Source organism: Chlorocebus sabaeus, chromosome X (assembly GCF_047675955.1).
Source record: "Chlorocebus sabaeus isolate Y175 chromosome X, mChlSab1.0.hap1, whole genome shotgun sequence".
Taxonomy (NCBI): Eukaryota; Metazoa; Chordata; class Mammalia; order Primates; family Cercopithecidae; genus Chlorocebus; species Chlorocebus sabaeus.
In genome coordinates, this window is record NC_132933.1 from 72,155,488 (window position 1) to 72,182,420 (window position 26,933).

A 26,933-nucleotide genomic window follows, 5' to 3' on the forward strand; every position below is an offset into this window, starting at 1 on the left:
ACCCTGAATCCCTGGCATAAAACCCACTTGATCACGATGTATTATCTCTTTGATATGTACTGAATTCTGTTAGCTAATATTTTGTTGAGAATTTTTGCATCTATGTTCATCAGGGATATTTGGTTTGTAGTTTTCCTTTTTGTTATGTCCTTTCCTGGTTTTTGTATTAGGGTAATGACTGGCTTCATAGAATGTTTTAGGTAGGATTTCCTCTTTCTCTATCTTTTGAAATAATTTCTATAAGATTGGTACCAATTCTTATTTGAATGTCTGATAGAATTCAGCTGTGAATCCATCTGGTCCTGGACTTTTTTTGTTGGCAATTTTTATTACTGTTTCAATGTCATGAATTGTTATTGGTCTGTTCAGAGTTCCTATTTCTTTCTGGTTTTATTTAGGAGGGTTGTATATTTTCAAGAATGTATCTATCTCCTCTAGGTTTTCAAGTTTGTGCATATAAAGGTGTTCATAGTAGCCTTGAATAATATTTTGTATTTCTGTGGTATCAGTTGTAATATCTCCCATTCATTCCTAATTGAGGTTATTTAGACCTTCTCTCTTCTTTTCTTGGTTAATCTCACTAATTGTCCATCAATTTTGTTTATCATTTCAAAAAACCAACTTTTTGATTTTTTATCTTTTGTATAATTATGCTTTGATTTAATTTAGTTCTGTTCTTATCATGTTTTTTTTTTTTCTTCTGCTAGGTTTGGGTTTGGTTTGTTCTTGTTTCTCTAGTTCTTTGAGGTGTTGGCTTAGATTGTCTGTTTGTACCCTTTCAGACCTTTTGATGTAGGCACTTAACGCTATGAGCTTTTCTCTTAGCACCGCTTTTGCTGTATCCCAGAGGTTTTTTTTTTTTTTTTTTTTTTTTTTTTGAGACGGAGTCTCGCTCTGTCGCTCGGGCTAGAGTGCAGTGGCCGGATCTCAGCTCACTGCAAGCTCCGCCTCCCGGGTTTACGCCATTCTCCTGCCTCAGCCTCCCGAATAGCTGGGACTACAGGCGCCCGCCACCTCGCCCGGCTAGTTTTTTGTATTTTTTTAGTAGAGACGGGGTTTCACCATGTTAGCCAGGATGGTCTCGATCTCCTGACCTCGTGATCCACCCGCCTCGGCCTCCCAGAGTGCTGGGATTACAGGCTTGAGCCACCGCGCCCGGCATCCCAGAGGTTTTAACAGGTTTTGTCACTATTATCATTCAGTTCAAATAATTTTTTATTTTCCATTTTGATAACATTGTTGACCCAAGGATTATTCAGGGGCAGATTATTTAATTTCCATGTATTTGTATAGTTTTGAGGGTCCCTTTTGGAGTTAATTTCTAATTTTATTACACCATGGTCTAAGAGGATACTTAATATAATTTCAATGTTCTGGCCGGGCGTGGTGGATCACACCTGTAATCCCAGCATTTGGGAGGTTGAGGCAAGTGGATCACTTGAGGTCAGGAATTTGAGACCAGCCTGGCCAACATGGTGAAACCCCATCTCTACTAAAAATACAAAAATTAGCTGGGTGTGGTGGCGTGCACCTATAATCCCAGCTACTCAGGAGGTTGAGCCAGGAGAATTGCTTGAACTCAGGGAGTGGAGGTTGCGGTGAGCTGAGATTGTGCCACTGCACTTCAGCCTGGCCAACAGAGGGAGACTTTGTCTCAATAAAAAGAAACAAAATAAAATAAAATAAAGTAAATAATTTAGATTTTTAACAATGTACTGAGTCTTTTTTAGTGGCCTATCATATGGTCTATCTTGGAAAAAGTTTCATGTGCTGTTGTAAAGAGTGTATACTTTTCAGTTGTTTGGTAGAATGTTTTGTAAATATCTGTTAAGTTCATTTGTTCCAGGGTATAGTTTAAGTCCATTGTTTCTTTGTTAACTTTCTGTCTTGATAACCTGTCTAGTGCTTTCAGTGGAATATTAAAGTTCTCCACTATTTTTGTGTTGTTATCTCATTTCTTTTGTCTACTAGTAATTGTTATATAAATTTGGGAGCTCCCATGTTAGGTGCATGTATATTCAGGATTGTGATATTTTCTTGTTGTACTGACCCTTTTATCATGATACAGTGCCCTTCATTGTCTTTTTAAACTGTTGTTGCTTTAAACTTTGTTTTTTCTAGTATAAGAACAGCTATTCCTTCTCAATTTTTTTTTTTTCATTTGCATGGAATATCTTTTTCCACCTCTTTACCTTAGGTTTATGTGAGCTCTTATGTGTCAGGTGAGTGTCTCAAAGATAGCAGACTTTCTCTTTGAGACAGCAGACTGTCTCAAAGACAGCAGAATAAAAATTGGTAAATTTTTATTCATTCTGCCATTCTGTATCTTTTAAGTGAAGCGTTTAGATAATTTACATTCAATATTAGTATTCAGATATAAGATACTGTTTTATTCATCATGCTAGTTGTTGCCTGAATATCTTAGTTTTTTTTCCCACTGTGTTATTGTTTTATACGTCCTGTGAGATTTATGCTTTAAGGGGCTTCTATTTTGGTGGATTTCGAGGGTTTTTTTCAAGATTTAGGACTCCTTTTAGCAGTTCTTTTAGTACTGGCTTGGTAGTGACCAATTCTCTCAGCATTTGTTTGTCTCAAAAAGATTTCATCTCTCCTTCATTTATGAAGCTTAGTTTTGATGGATACAAAACTCAAGGCTGATCATTGTTTTAAGGAGGCTAAAGATAAGACCCCAAACTTTTCTGGCTTACAAAGTTTCTGCTGAGAAATCTGCTCTTAATCTGATAGGTTTTCCTTCATAAGTTACCTGATGCTATTGCATCACAGCTCTTAAGATTCTTTCCTTCGCCTTGACTTTAGATAACCTGATGACTATGTGTATAGGTGATTAACTTTTTGCAATGAATTTCCCAGGTATTCTTTGAGCTTCTTGTATTTGGATGTCTAGATTCCTAGCAACACTAGAGATTATTTCTTCAATTATTCCCTCATATATGTTTTCCTAACTTTTAGATTTATCTTCTTCAAGAACACCAGTTATTCTTATATTTGGTTATTTAACATAATACTAAATGTCTTGGAGGTTTTGCTTATTTTTTTAATCTTCTTTTTTTAGTTTTGTTTTGTTGGATTGGGTTAATTCAAAAGCCTTGTCTTTGAGCTCTGAAGTTCTTTTTTTCTACTTGTTTGCTTCTATTCTTGAAACTTTCCAGTGTATTTTGCATTTTTCTCAGTGTGTCTTTTATATCCAGAAGTTGTGATTGTCTTTTCTTTATGAGATCTATTTCTCTGGAGACTTTTTCATCCATATTCTGTTATTTTTTAAATTTCATTAAATTGGTTTTCATTCTCTGGTGCCTCCTTGAGTAGCCTCATAATCAATCTTCTGAATTCTTTATCTGGAAATTCAGAGATTTCTTCTTGGTTTGAATCCATTGCAGGAGAGCTAATGTGATATTTTGGGGGTGTTACAGAACCTTGTTTGGTCATATTACCAGAATTACTTTTCTGGTTCCTTCTCATTTGGGTAGACTGTTTCAGTGGAAATATCTGGAACTCAAGGGCTGCTGTTCAGATTCTTTTGTCCCATGAGGTGATCCCTCGATGTGGTACTCTCCCCATTCCTTTATAGATAGAACTTCCTGAGAGCCAGACTGCTGTGAGTGCTATTGCTCTTCTGGGTCTAGCCACCTAGCGGGGCTACCAGTCTCCAGACTGTTGCTGGGGAATGTTTGCAAGGAGACCTGTGATGTGATCCATCTTTAGGTCTCCTAGCCATGGATACCAGCACCTGTTCCAGTGAACATGGCAGTGGAGTGAAGTCAATTCTGTGGGAGTCCTTGGTTGTAGTTTTTGTTTAGTGTGCTGGTTTTCTCAAATGCTGGTTATGTTAGCAGTGAAGTTGTCATGTGCAACACTCTGTTTACCCAGGGTGTTGCAGGTGGTGGAATTAGTGGTTGTTATCCTTCTTTGGCGCAGGTTTCTTCTGTTATGACTTGTTTTAACTGCTTGAGTTGGTTGGCTTTTAGCCAGGAGGTGGTGCTTTCAAGGGAGTACTAGCTGCAGGAGTAGAAGAGGGATATAATCTTGTCCTACATTGGCCTGAACGAATGCTTGGGTTTCTCAGGTGATGGGCAGGGCCATAGCACTCCAAGAGAGTATGTCTTTTGTCTTCGGGGGTTTTGTCTCTCTTGCAACATTCCCAGTGGCAAGCCACTTCTTTCAAAGGGTCTGTGAATTTTTTGGTTTTCTTGTTATGCTCCTGCGGTGGTTCTTAGAGCAAAAGTTCACAGTGTGAGTGTCCAGATGCTGTTCTGTCCATCTAAGCAAGAGCTGCATGTTAGCCCTGTCTCCTGTCCGCAATTTTTTTCTCCCCTCTTCAATTTCTTTTATCAGTGTGTTATAGTTTTCAGCATAGATCTTTTACCTCCTCGGTTAAATTTATTCCTAAGGATTTTTTTTGTAGCTATTATAAATGAGATTGTTTTATTTCTTTTTCAGATAGTTCACTGTCTTATTTCTTTCTCTTTCATAATTGACCTGGATAGGACCTTCAGGACTATGTTAAATTGGGCAAAAGTAGGTATTCTTGTCTTGTTCCAGATATCAGAGAAAAAAAGCTTTCAGTTTTTCCCTGTGGAATACGAGGTTAGCAGATTTGTCATAGGTGGCATCTACTTTAAGATACATATTTTCTTTTCTTTTTCTTTTTTTTTCCATTGAGATGGAGTCTCACTCTGTCATCCAGGTTGGAGTGCAGTGGCACAATCTTGGCTCACCACAAACTCCACCTCCTGGGTACAAGCAATTCTCGTGTCTCAGACTCCCAAGTATCTGGGATTACAGGTGTGCACCATCGCACCTGGCTAATTTTTGTATTTTTAGTACAGATGGGGTTTCACCATGTTGGCCAGGTTGGTCTAGAACTCCTGACCTCAAGTGATCTGCCTGCCTCAGCCACCCAAAGTGCTGGAATTACAGGTGTGAGCCACCATGCCTGGCCAAGATACATATTTTCTATACCTAATTTGTTGAGAGTTTTTATCATGAAAAGATGTTAGATTTTTTTCAAATGCTTTTTTTTGCATGTATTGAAATGATCATAAAATTTTTATACTTTATTCTGTTACTATGATATATTATGTATGTTGATTTGCATCTGTTGACCCCACCTTGCATCCCTGGGATGAACTCTCATTTGATCATGATGAATGATCTTTGTAATATGTTCCTGAATTCAGTTTGCTCATTTTTTTTTGAAAATTTCTACATCTATGTTCATCAATGATACTGGCCTACAGCTTTCCTTTTTTGTCTGGTTTTGATATTATGGTAAGGCTGGCTTCATAGAATGAGTTTGGAAGTATTTCCTCCTCTTCAATTTTTTGGAAGAGTTTGAAAAGAATTGGTATCGGTTCTTTAAATCTTTGGTAGAATTCAACAGTGAAGCCATCAGCTTTGTGCTTTTCTTTAATGAGAGATTTTTCATTACTGATTCAATCTTCTTACTTATTATTGCTCTGTTTAGGTTTTCTATTTTTCATAATTCAATCTTCGTAGGATATGTGTCAAACAAATTATTCATTTATTCTAGGTTATCAAATGTTGGCATGTTATTGTTCATACTAGTCTCTTATGACCCTTCGTATTTCTGTGATATCAGCTCTAATATCTCTTTGTTCATCTCTTATTTTATTTGAGCCTCCTCTCTTTTTTCCTTAGTCTAGTTAAAGGTTTGTTGATTTTGTCTATCTTTTCAAAAAATCCAACTCTTCATTTTATTGATTTTATATTGATTTTTCATATTGTTTTTACAGATTCTATTTTATTTCTGCTTCAATCTTTATTATTTCTTTCTTTCTACTAATTTTAAGTTTAGTTTCTTCTTGTTTTTCTTATTCCCCGTGATGTAACATTAGGTTGTTTATTTGAGATTATTCTTCTTTTTTGATATAGGTGTGTATTGCTATTAACTTCTCTCTTAGAATTGCTTTTGCTGTATCTCATAGGTTTTAGTACATTGTGTTTCCATTTTCATGGAATAATGACCTTAAGGGGTAATGCAGGTAATATCTGAAAAATAATTTTAATTTCCCTTTTAACTTCTTTATTGACCCATTGGTTATTTAGGAACATGTTGTTTAATATACATGTATTTATGTATTTTCTGCAGTTCTTTCTGTTATTGAATCTAGTTTTATACCATTTTTGTCAAAAAGATATTTGAGGCCAGGCACTGTAGCTTATGCCTGTAATGCCAGCACTTTGGGAGGCTGAGGTGAGAGGGCTGCTGGCGCTCAGGAGGTCAAGATCAGCCAGGACAACATAGCGAGATCTTGTCTCAATAAATTAATTAATTAATTAATTAATTAAAAAGTTAGGCAGGCATGATGGTATACACCTGTAGTCCCAGCAGAGGTGGGAGGATCACTTAAGCCTAGGAGGTGGAGTATACAGTAACACATAATCACAACACTGCACTCCAACCTTGGCAACACAGTGAGATCCTGTCTCAAAAAAATAAAACAAATACATGATATGATTTCAATTTTCTTAAATTTGTTAAGACTTGTTTTGTGGACTAAAATATATATTTTTTCTCCCAGAGTGTTGCACGTGCAGTTCAGAAGAATGTGTATTCTACAGCTGTCAGATGGAATATTCTATAAATATCCGTTAGGTACATTTGTTCTAGAGTGCAGTTTAAATCTGATGTTCCTTTGTTGACCTTCTGTCTGGATGATCTGTCCACTGTTGAAAGTGATGAGTTGCAGTCCCATAATGTTATTATTTTGCAGTCTATCTCTCCCTTCAGATTGATTAATATTTGCACATGTGTAATATGTGTGTAGATGCTTCAATGTTGAGTGCATATATATTTACAATAGTTATATCCTCTTGCTAAATCGACCATTTTATCATTATATAGTATTTTTTGTCTCTTTTTACAGTTGTAGTTGGCCGTCAGTGACACAGGCTAAAAGTTGAGTTCATTTTGCAGGGGCTAAGTGTTTTCCTCTGGCATCGAGGCAGGTTTGTAGACTCAGTCCGAGGGACCAGTCTGGAGTCAGGTACTATGGGGTATGCCCAGTGCTGGGTTTTACTGTGGCAGGCTCGGTATTGGGGTCTAAGGCAAAGTTTCTCTCTTTTCCTCAAGAGGATGGTATGTGTCTCCACTCCGTGTTGCATGAAGTTGTGGAAGAGATAATGCAGGTAATGTCACACTGTTCTTTCTACCCTCTCCAATGCATCTTTTTTATTATGCTATAACCAAGTACTGTGATCTCTCATCTGGTTCTCTTAGATTTTGTGAAGGTATTTTCATGTATGGAGAGTTGTTCACACTGTTGTTTCTGCAGGGAGATGACTGCTGGAGAGTCCTATCCCACCATCTTGCTCCAGTTTCTCTATGTCTTACCACAATCAATTTTAGAACATTTCATCACTTCCCCCCAAAACCCACATCAATTGGCAATCACCCCCATTTTACCCCAAGTCTTTCAGTCCTGGCAACCAATAATCTACTTTCTATCTTAATAATTATTCTAATCTGGACATGTCATATGTGGTGTTTTTTGAATGAATTCTTTTACTTAGTATAGTATTTTCAAAGTTCATTCATGTTTGTACCATACATCAGTACTTCTTCTCTTTAAATTGTGGAATAATATTTTATTGTGTGAATATGCTATATTTGTTTACCATTCATCAGTCGATGGACATTTAAGTTGTTTCCACTTTCTTGCTATTATGAATATTCATGTACAATTTTTGAGATGGGCATATGTTTTTAATTCTCCTGAGTATATATCCAGAAGTGGAATTGTTGGGTAACCCTGTTTAGATAATTGAGGAACTGCCAAATAATTTTCCAAAGCAGCATATGAAGGTTCCAAATTACATTCCTATCAGCATATGAAGGTTCCAATTTTGCCACATCCGTGTCAACACTCATTATCTATTTGATAACAGCCTTTATACTGTGTATGAAGTAATTTTGATTTGTATTTCTCTTTTGGCTAAAGAGGCTGAGGATCTTTTCATGTAATTATTCAATGTCTTTGTCTATTTTCTAGTTGGGTTATTTACCTTTTTATTTTTAATTTCTAAGAGTTTTTTTTTATATATTCAAGCTCCTTATGTCAGATACATAATTAGCAAATAATTTTCCCATTATGTCGGTTTTCTTTCCATATCCTTAATAGTGCCTTTTGACACACAAAAGTATTTTATTTTGATGAAGTCTAATTTTTATATATATATGTATATATATACTTTTTTTTAACTTGAGCTTTTGGTGTCATATCTAATAAACCATTTTCTTTTTTTTTTTTTTTTTTTGAGACGGAGTCTCGCTGTGTCTCCCAGGCTGGAGTGCAGTGGCGTGATCTCGGCTCACTGCAAACTCCGCCTCCCAGGTTCACGCCATTCTCCTGCCTCAGCCTCCCAAGTAGCTGGGACTACAGGCACCCGCCACCACGCCCGGCTAGTTTTTTGTATTTTTAGTAGAGACGGGGTTTCACCATGTTAGCCAGGATAGTCTCGATCTCCTGACCTCGTGATCCACCCGCCTCGGCCTCCCAAAGTGCTGGGATTACAGGCTTGAGCCACCGCGCCCGGCCTCTAATAAACCATTTTCAAATCCAAGATTATGAAGATGTACATCTATGCTTTCTTTTAATGGTTTCATAGTTTTAGCTGTTACATTTATGTCTTTGATCCAGTTTGAGTTCATTTTGTATATGGTGTGAAGTAGAGCTCCAAATTCATACTTTTTCATGTGGATATCCAGTTGTTTTAGCATCATTTGTGGAAGAGACTATTCCTTATTCCTTCCCCCATTAAATTCTTTTGAAATTCTTGTCAAAAGTCAATTTACTAGAAATGTGAAGGTGTACTTCTATACCCTCAATTATTTTCTATTGATCTATGTCTATCCTTATGCCAGTATTTCACTGTCTCAAATACTAAAGCATTGTAGTAAGTTTTGATACCAAGAAGTGAGTCCTCCAACTTTGTTCTTTTTCAAGTCTCTTTTGACTATTCTGGTGCGTTTCATTTCCAAAATAGTTTTAGGATCAGTTTGCCAGTTTCTGGGGGGGGGGAGGGGAACCACCTGGGATTTTTACACGCATTGTATCATTAATACATCTGTAAATTAATGCAATGCCTGTAAAAGTATTGCAGTATTAACAATAGTGAGTCTTCTGATACATAAACATAGACTCCCTTTCCATTTGTTTGGTCTTCTTTAACTGCTTTTAACCATGTTTTTGTGGTTTTTAGTAGAGAAACCTTGAATGGCCTTGGTTAAATTTATTCTCAACTATTTGATTCTGTTTGGTGCTACCGTGAATGGAATTGCTTTCCTAATTTTACTTTCAGAGTGTTCATTGAAAGTATACAAAAATACAACTGATTTTTGTACATTGATTTTTTTTTAATCCTGAAGATTTACATAACTTGTTTATTTGTTATAATAGATTTTAATGGATCATTTAGGTGCTCTATATAAAAAATCATGGCATCTATAAATAGAGTTTTTATCTTCCCTTTCTAAACAGGATGTCTTTTATTTCATTTTCTTGCCTAATTGCCCTTGCTAGAACCTGACATAAAATGTTGAACAGAAGTGATGAAAAGAGACATCCTTTTTGAGTTTAATCCCTAAGATTAGTTAAGAATAAGCTCAGTCTTTACTCCATGAAGTATTATGTTAGCTCTGGGGTATTTTATAGATGCCTTTTGTCAAGTTGAAGTAGTTTCCTTTTATTCCTAGTTTATTCAATGTGTGTATGTGTGTGTTTGTGCGTGTTTATCATGAAGGAGTGTTAGGTTTTGTCAGATGCTTTTTCTGCAACTATTAAGATAGTCAAGGGGCCAAGATGGCCGAATAGGAACAGCTCCGGTCTGCAGCTCCCAGTGAGACTAACGCAGAATGTGGGTGTTTCTGCATTTCCAACTGAGGTACCCAGTTCATCTCATTGGGACTGATTAGGCAGTGGGTCCAACTCACGGAGGGCAAGCAGAAGCAGGGTGGGACATCACTTCACCCAGGAAGTGCAAAGGACCAGGGACCTCCCTCTCCCCACCTGAGGGAAGCCACAAGGAACTGTGCTATCCAGCCAGGATACTATGCTTTTCTCACGGTTTGCAATCTGCAGATCAGGAGATTCCCTTGTGGGCCTAACCACCAGGGTCCTAGGTTTTAAGCAAAAAGCTGGGCGGCTGTTTGGGCAGACACCAAGCCAACTGCAGGAGTGTTTTATTTTTTGTACATTAGTGGCTCCTGGAACCCCAGTGACACAGAAACACTTACTCCCCTGGAAATGAGACTGAAGCCAGGGAGCCAAGTGGTCTTGCTGAGTGGGTCCTACTCCCATAGAGTCCAGCAAGCTAAGCACCACTGGCTTGAAATTATCCCTGCCAGAACAGCAGTCTGAAGTCTGGGATGATTGACGTGTGTGTGTGGTGGGGGGGGGGGAGGGTGGGCGCGGGATGGGGGGCGGGCGCGTGGTGTCAGCCATTACTGAGGCTTTAGTAGGCGGTTTTTCCCTGACAGTGCTAAGGAAGCTGGGAGGTCTAGGCTGGGTGCAGAAAAGTGGCTGTGGCCAGACTGCTTCTCTAGATTCCTCCTCACTGGACAGGGTATATCTGAAGAAAAGGTAACAACTCCAGTCAGAGGCTTATAAACAAAACCACCATCTCCCTGGGACAGAGCACCTGTGGGAAGGGGTGGCTGTGGGCACAGCTTCAGCAGATTTTATCATGCCTTCCTGCTGGCCCTTAAGAGAGCAGCTGATCCTGACAAGAGGGATTCTCCCAGCACAGTGCACCAGCTCTGATAAGGGACAGACTGCCTCCTCAAGTGGGTCCTAACTGGGAGACATCTCCCAGCAAGAGTCGACAGACACCTCATACAGGAGAGCTCTGGCTGGCATCTGGTGGGTGCCCCTCTGGGAGGAATCTTCCAGAGGAAGAAACAGGCAGCAATCTTTGCTGTTCTGCAGCCTCTGTTGGTGATACACAGGCAAACAGGATCTGGAGAGGACCTCCAGCAAACTCCAGCAGACCTGCAGAAGAGGGGCCTGACCATTAGAAGACAAACTAACAAACAGAAAGAAACAACATCAACATCAACATAAAGGACCCCTCACTAAAATCCCATCCAAAGGTCATCAGCCTTAAAGATCAAAGGTAGGTAAATCCACGATGAGGAAAAACTAGCACAAAAATACTGAAAATTCCAAAAACCAGAATGACTCTTCTCCTCCAAAGTATCACACTCCTCTCCAGCAAGGGCACAAACTGGATTAAGAATGAGACAGACAAGGTCGGGTGCAGTGGATCATGCCTGCAATCCCAGCACTTTGGGAGGCCGAGGCGGGCAGATCACAAGGTCAGGAGATTGAGACCATCCTGGCTAACATGGTGAAACCCGTCTCTACTAAAAATACAAAAAAAAAAAAAAAATAGCTGGGTGTAGTGGCGGGCGCCTGTAGTCCCAGCTACTTGGGAGGCTGAGGCAGGAGAATGGCATGAACCCGGGAGGTGGAGCTTGCAGTGAGCCAAGATCATGCCACTGCACTCCAGCCTGGGTGACAGAGAGAGATTCCATCTCAAAAAAAAAAAAAAAAAAAAAAAAAAGATTGAGACACATGAATTGACAGAGTAGGCTTCAGCAAGTGGGTAATAACAAACTCCTCTGAGCTACAGGAGCATGTTCTAACCCAATACAAGGAAGCTAAGAACCTTGATAAAAGGATACAGGAACTGCTAACTACTATAACTACTTTAGAGAGTAACATAAATGACCTGATGGAGCTGAAAAACACAGCATGAGAACTTCGTGAAGCATATAGAAGTATCAATAGTTGAATTGATCAAGTGGAAGAAAGTCTATCAGAGACTGAAGATCAACTTACTGAAATAAGGTATGAAGATAAGATTAGAAAAAAAGGAATGAAAAGTAACAAACAAAGCCTCCAAGAAATAAGGAACTATGTGAAAAGACCAAACCTACGATTGATTGAGGTCCCAGAAAGTGACGGGGAGAATGGAACCAAGTTGAAACACACACTTCAGGATATTATCCCAGAGAACTTCCCCAACCTAGCAAGATAGGCCAACATTCAAATTCAGGAAATACAGAGAACACTAATAAGATACTCCTCGAGAAAAACAACCCTAAGACGCATAATCATCAGATTCTCCAAGATTGAAACAAAGGAGAAAACATTAAGGACAGCCAGAGAGAAAGGTCAGGTTACCTACAAAGGGCAGCCCATCAGACTAAAAGTGGATCTCTCTGCAGAAACCCTACATCCAGAAGAGAGTGGGGGCCAATATTCAGCATCCTCAAAGAAAAGGATTTTCAACCCAGAATTTCATATCCAGCAAAATTAAGCTTCATAAGTGAAGGAGAAATAAAATCCTTCCCAGACAAGCAAACGCTGAGGGATTTTGTCACCTCCAGGCCTGCCTTACAAGAACTCCTGAAGGAAGCACTAAAAATGGAAAGGAAAAACCAGTAACAGCCACTGCAAAAACAGGGCAAATTATAATGACCAATGACACCATGAAGAAACTGCATCAACTAATGTGCAAAATAACCAGCTAACATCATGATGACAGCATCAAATTCACATATAACAATATTAACCTTAAATGTAAATGGCTAAATATCCCAATTAAAAGACACAGACTGGCAAATTGGATAAAGAGTCAAGACCCATCAGTGTGCTGTATTCAGGAGACCCATCTTATGTGAAAAGACACACATAGGATCAAAATAAAAGGATGGAGGAATATTTACAAAGCAAATGGAAAGCAAAAAAAAAAAAAAAAAAAAAAAAAAAGCAGGGGTTGCAATCCTACTCTCTGATAAAACAGACTTTAAACCAACAAAGATCAAAAAAGACAAAGAAGGGCATTACATAATGGTAAAGGGATCAGTGCAACAGGAAAAGCGAACTATCCTAAATAAATATGTACCCAATACAGGAGCATCCAAATTCATAAAGCAAGTTATTAGAGACCTACAAAGAGACTGAGACTCTCACACAATAATAGTGGGAAGCTTTAATATCACACTGTCATTATTAGATAGATTAACAAGACAGAAAATTAATAAGGATATTCAGGACTTGAACCCAACTCTGGACAAAGCAGACCTAACAGACATCTATAGAACTCTCCACCCCAAATCAACAGAATATACATTCTTCTCAGTGCCACATAGCACGTATTCTAAAATTGACCACATAATTGGAAGAAAAACACTCCTCAGCAAACACAAAAGAACTGAAATCATAACAAACAGTCTCTCAGACTACAGTGCAAGCAAATTAGAACTCAGGATTAAGACACTCACTCAAAACCACACAACTACATGGGAATTGAATAATCTGCCTCTGAATGATTACTAGGTAAATAACGAAATTAACACAGAAATAAGTAAGTTCTTTGAAACCAACGACTACAAAGAGACAACGTACCAGAATCTCAGGGACACAGCTAAAGCAGTGTTAAGAGGGAAATTTATAGCACTAAACGTCCACAACAGAAAGTGGGAAAGATCTAAAACTAACACCCTAACAGCACAATTGAAAGAACTTGAGAAGCAAAAGCAAATAAATTCAAAAGCTAGCAGGAGACAAGAAATAACTAAGATCAGAGCAGAACTGAAGGAGATAGAGACACAAAAAGCCCTTCAAAAAATAAATGAATGCAGGAGCTGGTTTTTTGAAAAGATTAACAAAATAGATGGACTACTAGCTAGACAAATAAGGAAGAAAAAAGAGAAGAATCAAATAGGTACAATAAAAAATGAAAAAGCGGATATCACAGAAATACAAACTACCATCAGAGAATACTACAAAACCTCTATGCAAATAAACTAGAAAATCTAGAAGAAATGGGTAAATTCCTGGATACATACACCCTCCCAAGACCAAACCAGGAACAAAGTGAATCCCTGAATAGACTGATAGCAAGTTCTGAAAGTGGGGCAGTAATTAATAGCCTACCAACCAAAAAAACCCAGGACAAAACAGATTCCCAGCTGAATTCTATCAGAGGTACAAAGAGGAGCTGGTACCATTCTTTCTGATACTATTCCAAACAATAGAAAAAGAGGGTCCCTTCCCTAACTCATTTTACGAGGCCAGCTGATACCAAAACCTGGCAGAGACACAACAATGAAAGAACATTTCAGGACAATATCCCCGATGATGGATGCAAAAATCCTCAATAAAATACTGGCAAACCAAATCCAGCAGCACATCAAAAAGCTTATTCACTACAGTCAAGTCAGCTTCATCTCTGGGATGCAAGGCTGGTTCAACATATGCAAGCCAATAAACAGAACCCATCACATAAACAGAACCAATGACAAAAACCACGATTATCTCAATAGATTCAGAAAAGGCCTTTGATAAAACTCAACATCCCTTCATGCTAAAAACTTTCAATAAACTAGGTATTGATGGAATGTATCTAAAAATAATAAGAGCTATTGATGATAAATCCAAAGCCACTATCATACTGAATGGGTAAAAGCTGGAAACATTTCCTTTGAAAACTGGCACAAGACAAGGATGCCCTCTCTCACCACTCCTATTCAACATAGTTCTGGCCAGGGCAATAAGGCAAGAGAAAGAAATAAAGAGTATTCAAATAAGAAGAGAGGAAGTCAAATTGTCTCTGTTTGCAGATGACATGATTATGTACTTAGAAAACCCCATCATCTCAACCCACAAACTCGTTAAGCTTATAATCTACTTCAGCACAGTCTCAGGATATAAAATCAATGTGCAACAATCACAAGCATTTCTATACACCAACAATAGACAACCAGAGATCCAAATCATGAGCAAACCCCCATTCGCAATTGCTACAAAGAGAATAAAATAAAATAATAGAATACAACTTACAAGGGATGTGAAGGAACACTTCAAGGAGAACTACAAACCACTACTCAACAAAATAAAGAAGGACACAAACAAATGGAAAAGCATTCCATGTTCACGGATAAGAAGAATCAATATCATGAAACTGGCCATATTGCCCGAAGTAATTTATAGATTCAATGCTATTCCCATTAAGCTACCATTGACTTTCTTCACAGAATTAGAAACAACTACTTTAAATTTCATATGGAACCAAAAAAGAGCCCATAAAGCCAAGACAATCCTAAGCAAAAAGAACAAAGCTGGGGGCATTATGCTATGTGACTTCAAACTATACTACAAGTCTAAGGTAACCAAAACAGCATGGTACTGGTACCAAAACAGATATATAGACCAACAGAACAGAACAGAGACCTCAGAAATAACACCACCCATCTACAACCATCTGATCTTCCACAAACCTGACAGAAACAAGCAATAGGGAAAGGACTCCCTATTCAGCAAATTGCGCTGGGAAAATTGGCTAGCCATATGCAGAAAACAGAATCCAGACCCCTTCCTTACACCTTATACAAAAATTAACTCATGATGGGTTAAAGACTTAAATGTAAAACCCCAAACCATAAAAACCCTAGAAGAAAACCTAGGCAATACCCTTCAGAACATAGGCATGGGCAAAGACTTCATTACTAAAACACCAAAAGCAATGGCAACAAAAGCCAAAATTGACAAATGGGATCTAATTAAACTAAAGAGCTTCTGCACAGAAAAAGAAACTATCAATCAGAGTGAACAGACAACCTACAGAATGGGAGAAAATTTTTGCAAGCTACCCATCTGACAATGGTCTAATAGCCAGAATCTTCAAGAAGTTAAAAAAAAATTACGAGAAAACAAACAAACAAACAACCCCATCAAGAAGTGGGCCAGGGATATGAACAGGCATTTCTCAAAAGAAGACATTTAGCGCCGGGCACGGTGGCTCATGCCTGTAATCCCAGCATTTTGGGAGGCCGAGAGGGGCGGATCAAGAGGTCAGGAGATTGAGACCATCCTGGCTAACATGATGAAACCCCGTCTCTACTAAAAATACAAAAAATTAGTCCGGCGTGGTGGCGGGAGCCTGTAGTCCCAGCTACTTGGGAGGCTGAGGCAGGAGAATGGCATGAACCTGGGAGGCAGAGCTTGCGGTGAGCAGAGATCGCGCTACTGCACTCCAGCCTGGATGACAGAGCGAGACTCCATCTCAAAAAAAAAAAAAAGACATTTAGGCAACCAAGAAATATATGAAAAAAGGCTCATCATCACTGGTCATTAGAGAAATGCAAATCAAAACCACAATGAGATACCATCTTATACCAGTTACAATGGTGATTATTAAAAAGTCAGGAAAGAACAGATGCTAGTGAGGCTCTGGAGAAATAGGAACACTTTTACACTGTTGGTGGGAGTGCTAATTAGTTCAACCATTGTGGCAGACAGTGTGGCTATTCTTCAAGGATCTAGAACCAGAAATACCATTTGACCCAACAATCCCATTACTTGGTATATACCCAAAGGATTATAAATCATTCTACCATAAAGACACATGCACATGTATATTTATTCTAGCACTATTTATAATAGCAAAGACTTGGAACCAACCCAAATGTCCATAAATGATAGAATGGATAAAGAAAATGTGTCACATATTCACTATGGAATACTATGCAGCCATAAAAAAGAATGAGTTTATGTCCTTTCCAGGGACAAGAATGACACTAGAAGCCATCATTCTCAGCAAACTAAAACAGGAACAGAAAACCAAACACTGCATGTTCTCATTCATAAATGGGAGTTGAACAATGAGAACACATGGGCACAGGAGTGGAACATCACACACTGGGGCCTGTCGGGGGGTGGGGTGCAAGGGGAGGGAAGGCATTAGGACAAATACTTAATGCATGCAGGTCTTTAAGCCTAGATGATGGGTTGATAGGTGCAGAAACCACCATGGCACCTGTATACCTATGCAACAAACTTGCATGTTCTGCACATGTATCCCAGAACTTAAAGTAAAATTAAAAAGAAAAAAAAAAGATGGTCATGTGAGTTTTGTCTTGTATTCTGTAAATATTGTGTATTACTAATTGTTTTTCACATGTTATACTTACCTTGCATTCCTTAGATAAATCCCATTCGATAATAGTTTATAATCCTTTTTATATGTTTGAACTTATATTACTGGGATTTTGTCAGATTTTTGCATCTATATTCATAAGATATAAAATTGACAGGTTTTTTGGCTGGACGTGGTGGCTCACACCTGTAATCACAGCACTTTGGGAGGCTGAGGCGGATGGATCACTTGAGGTCAGGAGTTCGAGACTAGCCTGGCCAATCTGATGAAACCCCATCTCTACTAAAAATGCAAAAATTAGCCAGGCGTGATGGCACACGCCTGTAATTCCAGCACTTTGGGGAGGCCGAGGTGGGCTGATCATGAGGTCAGGAGTTCAAGACCATCCTGGCCAATCTGATGAAACCCCATCTATACTAAAAATACAAAAATTAGCTGGGCGTGGTGGCACATGCCTGTAGTCCCAGCTACTCAGGGGGCTGAGGCAGGAGAATAGCTTGGACCCAGGAGGCGGAGGTTGCAGTGAGCCGAGATCGTGCCACTGCACTCCAGCCTGGCGACAGAGTGAGACTCTGTCTCAAAAAAAAAAAAAAAAAAAAAAAATTTTTCATGATGTTTTTGTTTGCTTGTGACATCAGGGTAATACTGGCCTTATAGAATGAGTTGGGAAATGTCCACTTCTCTTTCATTTTTTTTTTTTAATTTATTTATTATTATTATACTTTAAGTTGTAGGGTACATGTGCATAACGTGCAGGTTTGTTACATATGTATACTTGTGCCATGTTGGTGTGCTGCACTTCTCTTTCATTTTTTTGAAGAATTTTAAAGAATTGCCATTAATTCTTATTTATTTATTTATTTATTTAGAGACAGAATCTCACTTTGTCACCCAGGCTGGAGTGCAGTGGTGTGGTCATGGCTCACTGCAGCCTTGATCTCTTGGACTCAAGTGCTCCTTCCACATCAGCCTCCTTAGTAGCTGGAACTGCAGGCATGAACTACCACACTTAGCTAATTTTTGTATTTTTTCTGTGGACATGAGGTTTCACCATGTTGCCCAGGCTGGTCTCGAACTCCTGGGATAAAGCAATACATCCATGTTGGCCTCTCAAAGTGCTGAGATTACAGGTGTGAGCCACTATGTCCAGCCTATGAATTCTCCTTTAAATGTTTGATATAATTAACCCGTGAAGCCATATACGTGTAGGCTTTATTTGTTGAAAGGGGTTTTTTTTTTTAATTATTAGCTCAATACTTTTATTATAAATATATTTAGAATTTCTATTTTTTTCCTTGAGTCCATTTTGATAGATTATGTATTTCCAAGAATTTTCCATTTCATTTAGGTTATCTAATTGGTTGGCATACACTTCTTCTCAATATTATAACCCTCTCTCGTTTCTGTGAGTTTGGCAGTAACATCTCTTTTATTCCTGATTTCAGTAATTTGAGCCTTCTCTCTTTGTTTTTCCTTGGTCAGCTTTTATTGTATTCATCTCAAAGTAATTTTCTAATTTCTCTTTGACTCGTTATTTAGGAATGTGCTATTTTCTTTTCTTTTCTTTTCTTTTCTTTCTTTTTTTTTTTTTTTTAAGTGACAGAGTCTCACTCTGTTGCCCAGGCTGGAGTGCAGTGGCACAATCTCAGCTCACTGCAACCTCCGCCCCCGGGGTGCAAGTGATTCTCCTGCCTCAGCCTCCGAGTAGCTAGGATTATAGGCGCCTGCCACTGCACCAAGCTAATTTTTGTATTTTTAATAGAGACAGGGTTTCACCATCTTGGCCAGTCTGGTCTTGAACTCCTGACCTCCTGATCTACCCATCTTGGCCTCCCAAAGTGTTGGGATTACAGGCATGAGCCACTGTTCCCGGCCTTCATTTTTTTTTTTTTTTTTTTTTTTTGGAGATGGAGTCTCACTCTGTTGCCCAGGCTGGAGTGCAGTGGCATGATCTCAGCTCACTGCAACCTCTGCCTCCCAGGTTCAAGCAATTCTCCTGCCTCAGCCTCCTGAGTAGCTGAGATTACAGGTGCAGGCCACCACACCGGCTAATTTCTGTATTTTTAGTAGAGACGGAGTTTCATCATGTTGGCCAGGCTGGGCTTGAACTCCTGACCTCGTGATCTGCCTGCCTTGGCCTCCCAAAGTATTGGGATTACAGGCATGAGCCACCACACTGGCCTTGTTATATTAATCCTATTTATAATTTCTTGTTCTCTGCATCTGTTCCTGTGGCTTTAAGGTGCCATCTGGAATTACTTCCATATCCCAATACGGCTTTGTTCCAATCCATCTTCTTTTTGCTGTTATTGACAGATACATAATATTTCTATATGTTATAGGCTGAACCATGCATTACATACACATTGTTTTATAAAACTGTTTTCTAAATAATTTAAGAAAGAATAAATACGCATTCATATTCCCTTTTATAATTACATAACTATCTTTACCATTGCTCTTTGTTTTTCGTGTGGATTTGAATTACTTTCTGGATTCAGTTGCTTTCAGCATAAACAACTCTCTTTGGTATTTCTTGTAATGTAGGTCTGCTAGAAACAAACTTTCTCACTTTATGTGGAAAAGTTTTTTTTTTTTGAGACGGAGTCTCGCTCTGTCACCCAGGCTGGAGTGCAGTGGCCCGCTCTCTGCTCACTGCAAGCTCCGCCTCCCGGGTTCGCGCAATTCTCCTGCCTCAGCCTCCCGAGCAGCTGGGACTACAGGCGCCCGCCACCTCGCCCGGCTTATTTTTTTGTATTTTTAGTAGAGACGGGGTTTCACCATGTTAGCCAGGATGGTCTCGATCTCCTGACCTCGTGATCCGCCCGTCTCGGCCTCCCAAAGTGCTGGGATTACAGGCTTGAGCCACCGCGCCCGGCCCATGTGGAAAAGTTTTATTTCATCTTCAATGTTAAAGTTAGCTTTGCTGAATATATGATTTTTGTTTAATGAATGTTTTCACTGGGCACATTGAGTATGTTATCACACTGCCTTCTGGCCTCCATTGTTTCTGGTGAGAAGTCAGCTTTTAATCTTCCTTTGTAAATTTCTAAGTGATGAGTCATTTTTCTCTTGCTGCTTTCAAGATTTTCTCTTTGTCTTCTAGCATTTTTATTATAATATGTCAGCTTGTGGATCTCTGCATTTATCTTACTTGCAGTTCATGGAGCTTTCTGCATGTGTTGATTAATGCTTTTCAAGAAATTGGGAAGTTTTTAGCCATTATTTCATTATTTTTTTCTGCTTCCTTCTCTTTCTTTCCTTCTAATAGTCCCCTTACACATATGTTGGTGCATATAATGTCCCATAATTCTCTGAGGCCCTCTTCATTTTCCTTCATTCTTGTTTTCTCTGCTCTTTAGAGTTAATATGCTCTATTAATCTGTAATCAAGTTTGTTAATTCTTTATTCTCCCAGTTCAAATGGACTCTTGTTCCCTCTAGTGAGTTTTTCATTTCAATTATTGTTCTTTTGAACCCCAGGATCTCTATTTCATTTTTAAAAATATTTCCTCTTTTTATTTATATTCTCTGTTTGATTTGACATTAACAACACACCTTCTTTCATTTCTTTAATACTAGTTTCCTTTAGTCCTTCAAATATATTTATCATGGTTACTTTGAAGACTTTGTCTACTAAATCTGACATCTGGTAATTTTCATAGGCAGTTTCTGTTGCCTGCTCTTTTGGTAGTGTACAGTTTATACTTTCCTGTTTATTTGCATGCCTCAAAGTTTTTTGTTAGAAACTAGATATTTTAGATAACATATTGTAGCAACCCTGGGTATTTGTTCTTCCCACTGCAGGTCTTATTATTTTTGTGTGCTTATTAACCTCATTGTGTGAAACTGCTGATGTTGTTGGTCAGGGGGTACAGTCTTGGGTAGGCACATAATTACCCTGGGATAACACTGATTTTGGCAGGGCTCCCTTTAACTGCCTCTTTCCCCGATCACAGCCAGCTCTTATATCACTCTAATTAGCTGCTGATTGCTGTTTTGTTTTCGACAACACCCTGGGGCATAAACTGCTTCACAGACTGATCCAATCAAATTTGGGCACCTTAGTAGGAATATTTTCTTAGGTTAGTGTTTAGGACTTGCTCTGACTCTTGGAGGACTCTTTTTTGCTGCCTTTCCCCTCTGTCTTCTCTCCAGTAAACTGGCTGGCCTACAGTTTAGCCTATAATTTTAATAAATTTATCAGTTTTCTCCCCCTTCTTTGTTCTTGACAGCACCCTTAGGCTTGAATTTTTCCACACCCAGTTGCAAATAAAGTCAGTTATTTTAGGGAGAGATTCAGAGCTCTTTCTTTTAAGGCCTACCTTTCCCTTCGGGCAGAATCTCTGAGCCGAAGTTCTGGTCCTGGAGACTGGAACAATGGCACAATTCTCTCTGATATCTCTGCTTGAGAATACCAGTGCTTGGTGGAGGAAGAAGACAATAGCCCTAAATCTCTTTAGCTTGCCTCTCTTAGAATACATCTACTGCTCCTTAATCCAGGGCCAGGGAGATTGATGCCCTAGTATGCTCAGTACCACCAATGCTCAAGATTTAGCTTTGTCCTATGGTTAGGGGCAGGGTGGAAAAAAGGAGCCACCACCTCTTGGCCATACCAAACCAGAACTTAGCCTCAGCAACAGGTAATTGGGGGAAGCATGAGAAATGGTGATGTCCTGCTCCTCCTAGGAAGATAGCCCTCTAACTGAGATCTAGGAGGAATAAGGAGTCTTGTATTTTTGGATATTTCAGTCTAGAGTAGAGCTCCCCTCTTCACTGGGCTGGGAGGCAAGGTTGGAAGAGTGGGTTTTGGTTCATTTACCACAAACTTTCACTGTTCTTAAAATTTTGGCAGCTTTTTCTTGAATAAATGATTTTTCATTTGTTTAATGTCATTAGAAACATTTCTTGAGACTTTAGATGATTGTTTATATAATTTTCACCAGTTTCACTATGAGCTGGTTCACAAAGTTCCTCAGGCTGCATGACAGAAGTGGCATGTATCAATTTACATGTAATGTTAGTATAGATGTAGGTGGAATTATACTATATTAGTTTGTTTTTGATATCTCATGTCTTTTTTGTTCTATTCCTCCTTTCCTGCTTTCTTTGGTACTAAGTAAATATTTCCTAGTAAAATTTTTGGCCGGGCGCGGTGGCTCAAGCCTGTAATCCCAGCACTTTGGGAGGCCGAGACGGGTGGATCACGAGGTCAGGAGATCGAGACCATCCTGGCTAAACCGGCAAAACCCCGTCTCTACTAAAAATACAAAAAACTAGCCGGGTGAGTTGGCGGGCGCCTGTAATCCCAGCTACTCGGGAGGCTGAGGCAGGAGAATGGCGTGAACCCGGGAGGCGGAGTTTGCAGTGAGCCGAGATCACGCCACTGCACTCCAGCCTGGGCGACAGAGCGAGACTCCGTCTCAAAAAAAAAAAAAAAAAAAAAAAAATTTTTGATTTTTTCCACTATATTTTAAAAATTTTCTTAGTGGTTGCGCGATGGTTTGCCATATGCTTCTTAGCTAATCAGAATATACTTCATTTTTTAAAATTTAATTTAATTTTTTTTAGAGACAAGGTCTTGCTCTTTTTCCCAGAGGTGAGTGCAGTGGTGCAATCACAGCTCACTGCAACCTCAAAATCCTGGGCTCAAGTGATCTTCCCACCTTAGCCTCCTGAGTAGCTGAACCTACTGGCGTATGCCACCACACCTCACTATTTTTTGTTTTTCTTTGCAGAGACAGGGTTCTCACTATGTTGCTTAGGCTGGTCTCAAACTTCTAGCCTCAAGTGATCCTCCCACCTTGACCTCCCAAAGCACTGGGATTACAGGTATGAGGCACCATGCCCAGCCTTATATTTCATGTTTCTATTATCTCTTTTGAGGTATACAAATGCTACTCTTTTATAGCTCTATTCCCTCTTGTCTCTTTTTTCCATTATTATTCATATTACATCCATGCAATATGTTAAAATATGTTAATATATTATGATGCATGTAACATATTAAACATAATACATTATTTTAATTATTACTCTATATAATTTTTTTAAAAAGCTGAGATAATAAAAGGAAGCAACTATTTACTTACAGTTATATTAATCTTATTGATTTAACACATCTGTTCTTCCATCTCAGTATTTCCTACCATTTTTCTTTTCTCCTGTCTTCCTAGGGAGAACCATTAAGTTTTTAACATTTATATTCCATTAGAATGTGATTTTTTTCTTTTTTTAATTTGAGATAGAGTCTCACTCTGTTGCCCAGGCTGGAGTGTAGTGGTGCAATCTTGGCTTACTGCAACCTCTGCCTCCTGGGTTTAAGCAATTCTTGATTCTCATGCCTCAGCCTCCTGAGTAGCTGGGATTACAGGAGTGCACTACCATATCCAGCTAAGTTTTGTATTTTTAGTAGAGACGGGGTTTTGCTATGTTGACGAGGCTGGTCGTGAACTCCTGGCCTCAAGTGATCTGCTCGCCTTGGCCTCCCAAAGTGCTGGGATTACAGGCATGAGCCACTGAACCCGGCTTAAAATATGCTTTTTAAAGACCAAAGTAAAATAAAAATGTGTTGGTGGATTGAATTGTGTCCTCCCAAAAGATGTCCATGTCCTAACCCCAGTAATTGTGAATATGATCTTACTTAGAAATAGGGTCTTTGTGGGTGTAATTAAGTTAGGGTTCTGGAGATGAGATCATCCTGGATTAAGGGTGAGCCTGAAATCCAATGACTTATAAGAAAAGGGAGAGGAAGATTTGATATGTCATATGAAACAAGGCCTTATGAAGGCGGAAGAGGACATTAGAATTATGCACTCACAAACCAAGGAATGCCAGGAGCCACCAGAAGCTGGAAGAAGCAAAGGATTCTCCCCTAGAGCATGGTCTTGGCAAACACCTTGATTTTGGACTTCTGGCCTCCAGAACTGTGAGAGAACAAATTTCTGTTGTTTTAAGCCACCCAGATTGTAATAACTTGTTATGGCAGCCCTAGAAAACTAGTATACCTACCAAGTAAACATTCCAGATTTATCTTCTACGTAAATCAATTTTTGCTTCAGTTTATAAAAACTTTCCTCCCTGTCCATGTAAGACTTTGGCCACAGGGTTTAGAGCAGTGATTCTATTGTTACAAAATACTTCAAACATTAGTCCTCATTTATTAGTATTGATCTTGAACAACAAACAAACACATTTCATGGGAACACATACATTTCAATAACTTTCCTATTCCCTATCTAGGCATTACAATCAAGAAAGTAGCAGGGAAGTTGTGCCAGTTCATCAATTTGTTGCTCATCATCTCCAAATTCACCATTATTGACTGCTCTGTGAAAATGGATCTGAGCCATTTAAGTATTTTTCCTTTTGTCAGCTGGCACTGAAGCTTTTCCAGTAGAGGAAACTGGAAAGATGGTGCAGAAAGAAAAGCTTTTGCTCCCTGCTTCTGGCCGGCTTACTGGGTAGGGTGTTCCTGCAGCTTGTGCAGCTCTCTGCAGTGGCTGGCTTCTGTGCTGCAGTTTTGGCAGCATCAGGCAGCTTCCCGTGGCACCCTCCCTCTTGCAGTTTTTGTAGTAAAGTTCCTCTGCTGAAATACTTCCCTATGAACATCCTTCTCAGGCACTCTAGTAGGCTAATTGCAGAGGGTGGGTTTCCAGCAAGTTCTAGAATGCAGAGTTCCAGTAATTTCCAGAGGTTGGCGTTTCAGCAAGTTCTGCCTGTAAGGAAATACAGAATCTTCTGGCCGTAGAGTGAGTCTCCACTGGCTATGTTCTCTCCAAGAAGGTCTGGATCTCAGCTAAGGGCAGAGAGTAAGCGTGGAGGGTGCTTCATCTCAGTTCCAGGGGTAGTGGCTATCATATCTACTATTATATACTTGCTATATCTATGGTATTTAGAGTTCTCTTTACTTCTTACTTCTCTTTACTTCTTGCTAGCTAAGCCCTCATCATTCCAATTTCCTGTTATCATTAATAATTATTTATCCTAAACTTCCCTTATTCAAATGATCATGGGCTTTTTCCCTCCTGAATGAACTCAGACTGATACACAGGCGATCATGGAATCGCCACATAAATTTTGAAAGAGTACACAAATATATTTTCACATGAATTTTATAACAATTCCTTGAAGTAGACATGGCAAGTACTATTTATTATTCACATTTTACAGGTGAGGAATGAGGTTCACAGGCTGTGAGTGAACCAAAGTCATAGTCATTTTTATCATTTGTAAAATGAGAATAACAATCGAACCTGTCTCCTAGGGTCATTGTAAAGATTAAATGAGGTAAGCACGTAAAAGTGCTTAGGAGATGATAATGGCTTGTTAAGTGTTAACTGTTACATACAGGTCAAACATCCCTAATATAAAAATCCAAAATTCAAAATGCTCCAAAATCCAAAATTTTTGAGTGCCAACATGATGACACAAATGGAAAATTCCACATCTGACCTCAAGTGGAGGATCACAGTCAAAAGGCAGTCAAGACTTTGTTTCATGCACAAAGTTATTGAAAATATTATATAAAATTATCTTCAGTCTATGTGTATAAGGTATAAATGAAACAAATAAAATTCACATTTAGACTTGGGTCCTATAGCTGAAATATCTCATTATGTATATGCAAATATTCCAAAATCTGAAAAAGTCCAAAATCCAAAGTATTTCTGGTCCCAAGCACTTTGGATAAGGAACACTCAACCTGTACATTATACTTGAACTATAAAAGTATTCAGTCCGGTATTTTGCCAAACTACTTGCAATAAGTTGTCTGGGTCTCATGTATCTTTTTGTATCATTTTGTTTTATCAATTATTCGTATTTGTTTTGTCAAGTTGCATAGCAATAACAACCAAAGATAAGCCTATCACTTCACAATTACCTCCTGTGGTTATTGCTTTCTGAGGAAAAAAAAAAAAAATTACAAGTGAGAGCTAATCAACCTAGGCTAAGTTTGGTTAGCTTAGAAATTCAAGGCCCACTGTGGTCAATGGCAGAGCTCTGAGTGAGGCAACCCAATTCCCAAGAATATAGTCCTAAATTTAGATGAACCTTCAAATTGGAATATTTCAGTGTAAATAATACATGCAACTTAAAATGCATTTCTAGTCTCATCAGGTTTAGGTGAGGGAGTGCGGTGAGGACAGGATGTTAAGGGAAAGTAGGGAAGGAAAGGACCTAGTTTACTAATCTGTGTCAATTATCATACCAACCCCTTTGATCACTGAAGATTTCAGCAACCAAATACTGAAGGTCAGTGCGGTACCAAGAGTTGGGGTTATATATTAAACAGTGTAGTCCCGAACCTGTAGAAAACTATTGAAACCTTGCATAGAGATAGGCAAAAATACAGAAAGATTATTGAAAACTCTTGGTTAAAGTACTTCAGTAGTATTTGAAAACACAATAGGAAATTACCCTGTAGGAATGGGATAGATACGGCACGTGTTAAACTTTCAGAAGGGGGAACATGCTTTACGGTTGATTGCAAATTTCTCATGCAATACTTGTCAGAATCTGGGAGCATTTTAAGTGGTCTTCTAACAATATAAGCCCCGTATTTTTGACTGGTAAGTACAACATTTTCATTTGGTTACTACTACTACTACTAATAATAATAATTTTAAACAGAAACAAGTCACGACCAAATAGCGACTCTTATCCTCCCCCAGGCATAAAACCCTTTAGCCAGCTAGCCGCCTTTCCACGGGGTAGAGTGTAAACAAACAAATAAAACCGCTTTGGTGCCGGGAGGAAAAAGGGGAAAGGAGTCGAGTCAAAACACCTTCTCTCAAGTTCCTCAGGATCAACCCAGGGGGAAGGGTCCTCCACCGGAAAGGGCCGGATTGCCTTCACAGGAAGGGCAAGTCACTCCGGAGCTCGCAGACGCGAATGCCACCACAGAGTTCCAAGACGGCTGCCAGAGCGTCGGCCGTCAGTTAGCAC

The 26,933-nt window shown here is 39.1% G+C and overlaps 1 long non-coding RNA gene across 1 annotated transcript; it reads right to left on the reverse strand.

Moving 5' to 3' along the window:
* Positions 1 to 24,128: 24,128 nt before the first annotated feature.
* LOC119621117 (uncharacterized) lies at positions 24,129 to 26,853 on the reverse strand. The gene is made up of 2 exons (XR_005237632.2): positions 26,773 to 26,853; positions 24,129 to 24,783 (listed from the first exon to the last, which is right to left on the reverse strand). It is a non-coding gene; the product is annotated as an uncharacterized lncRNA (long non-coding RNA).
* Between the last annotated feature and the right edge of the window lie 80 nt (positions 26,854 to 26,933).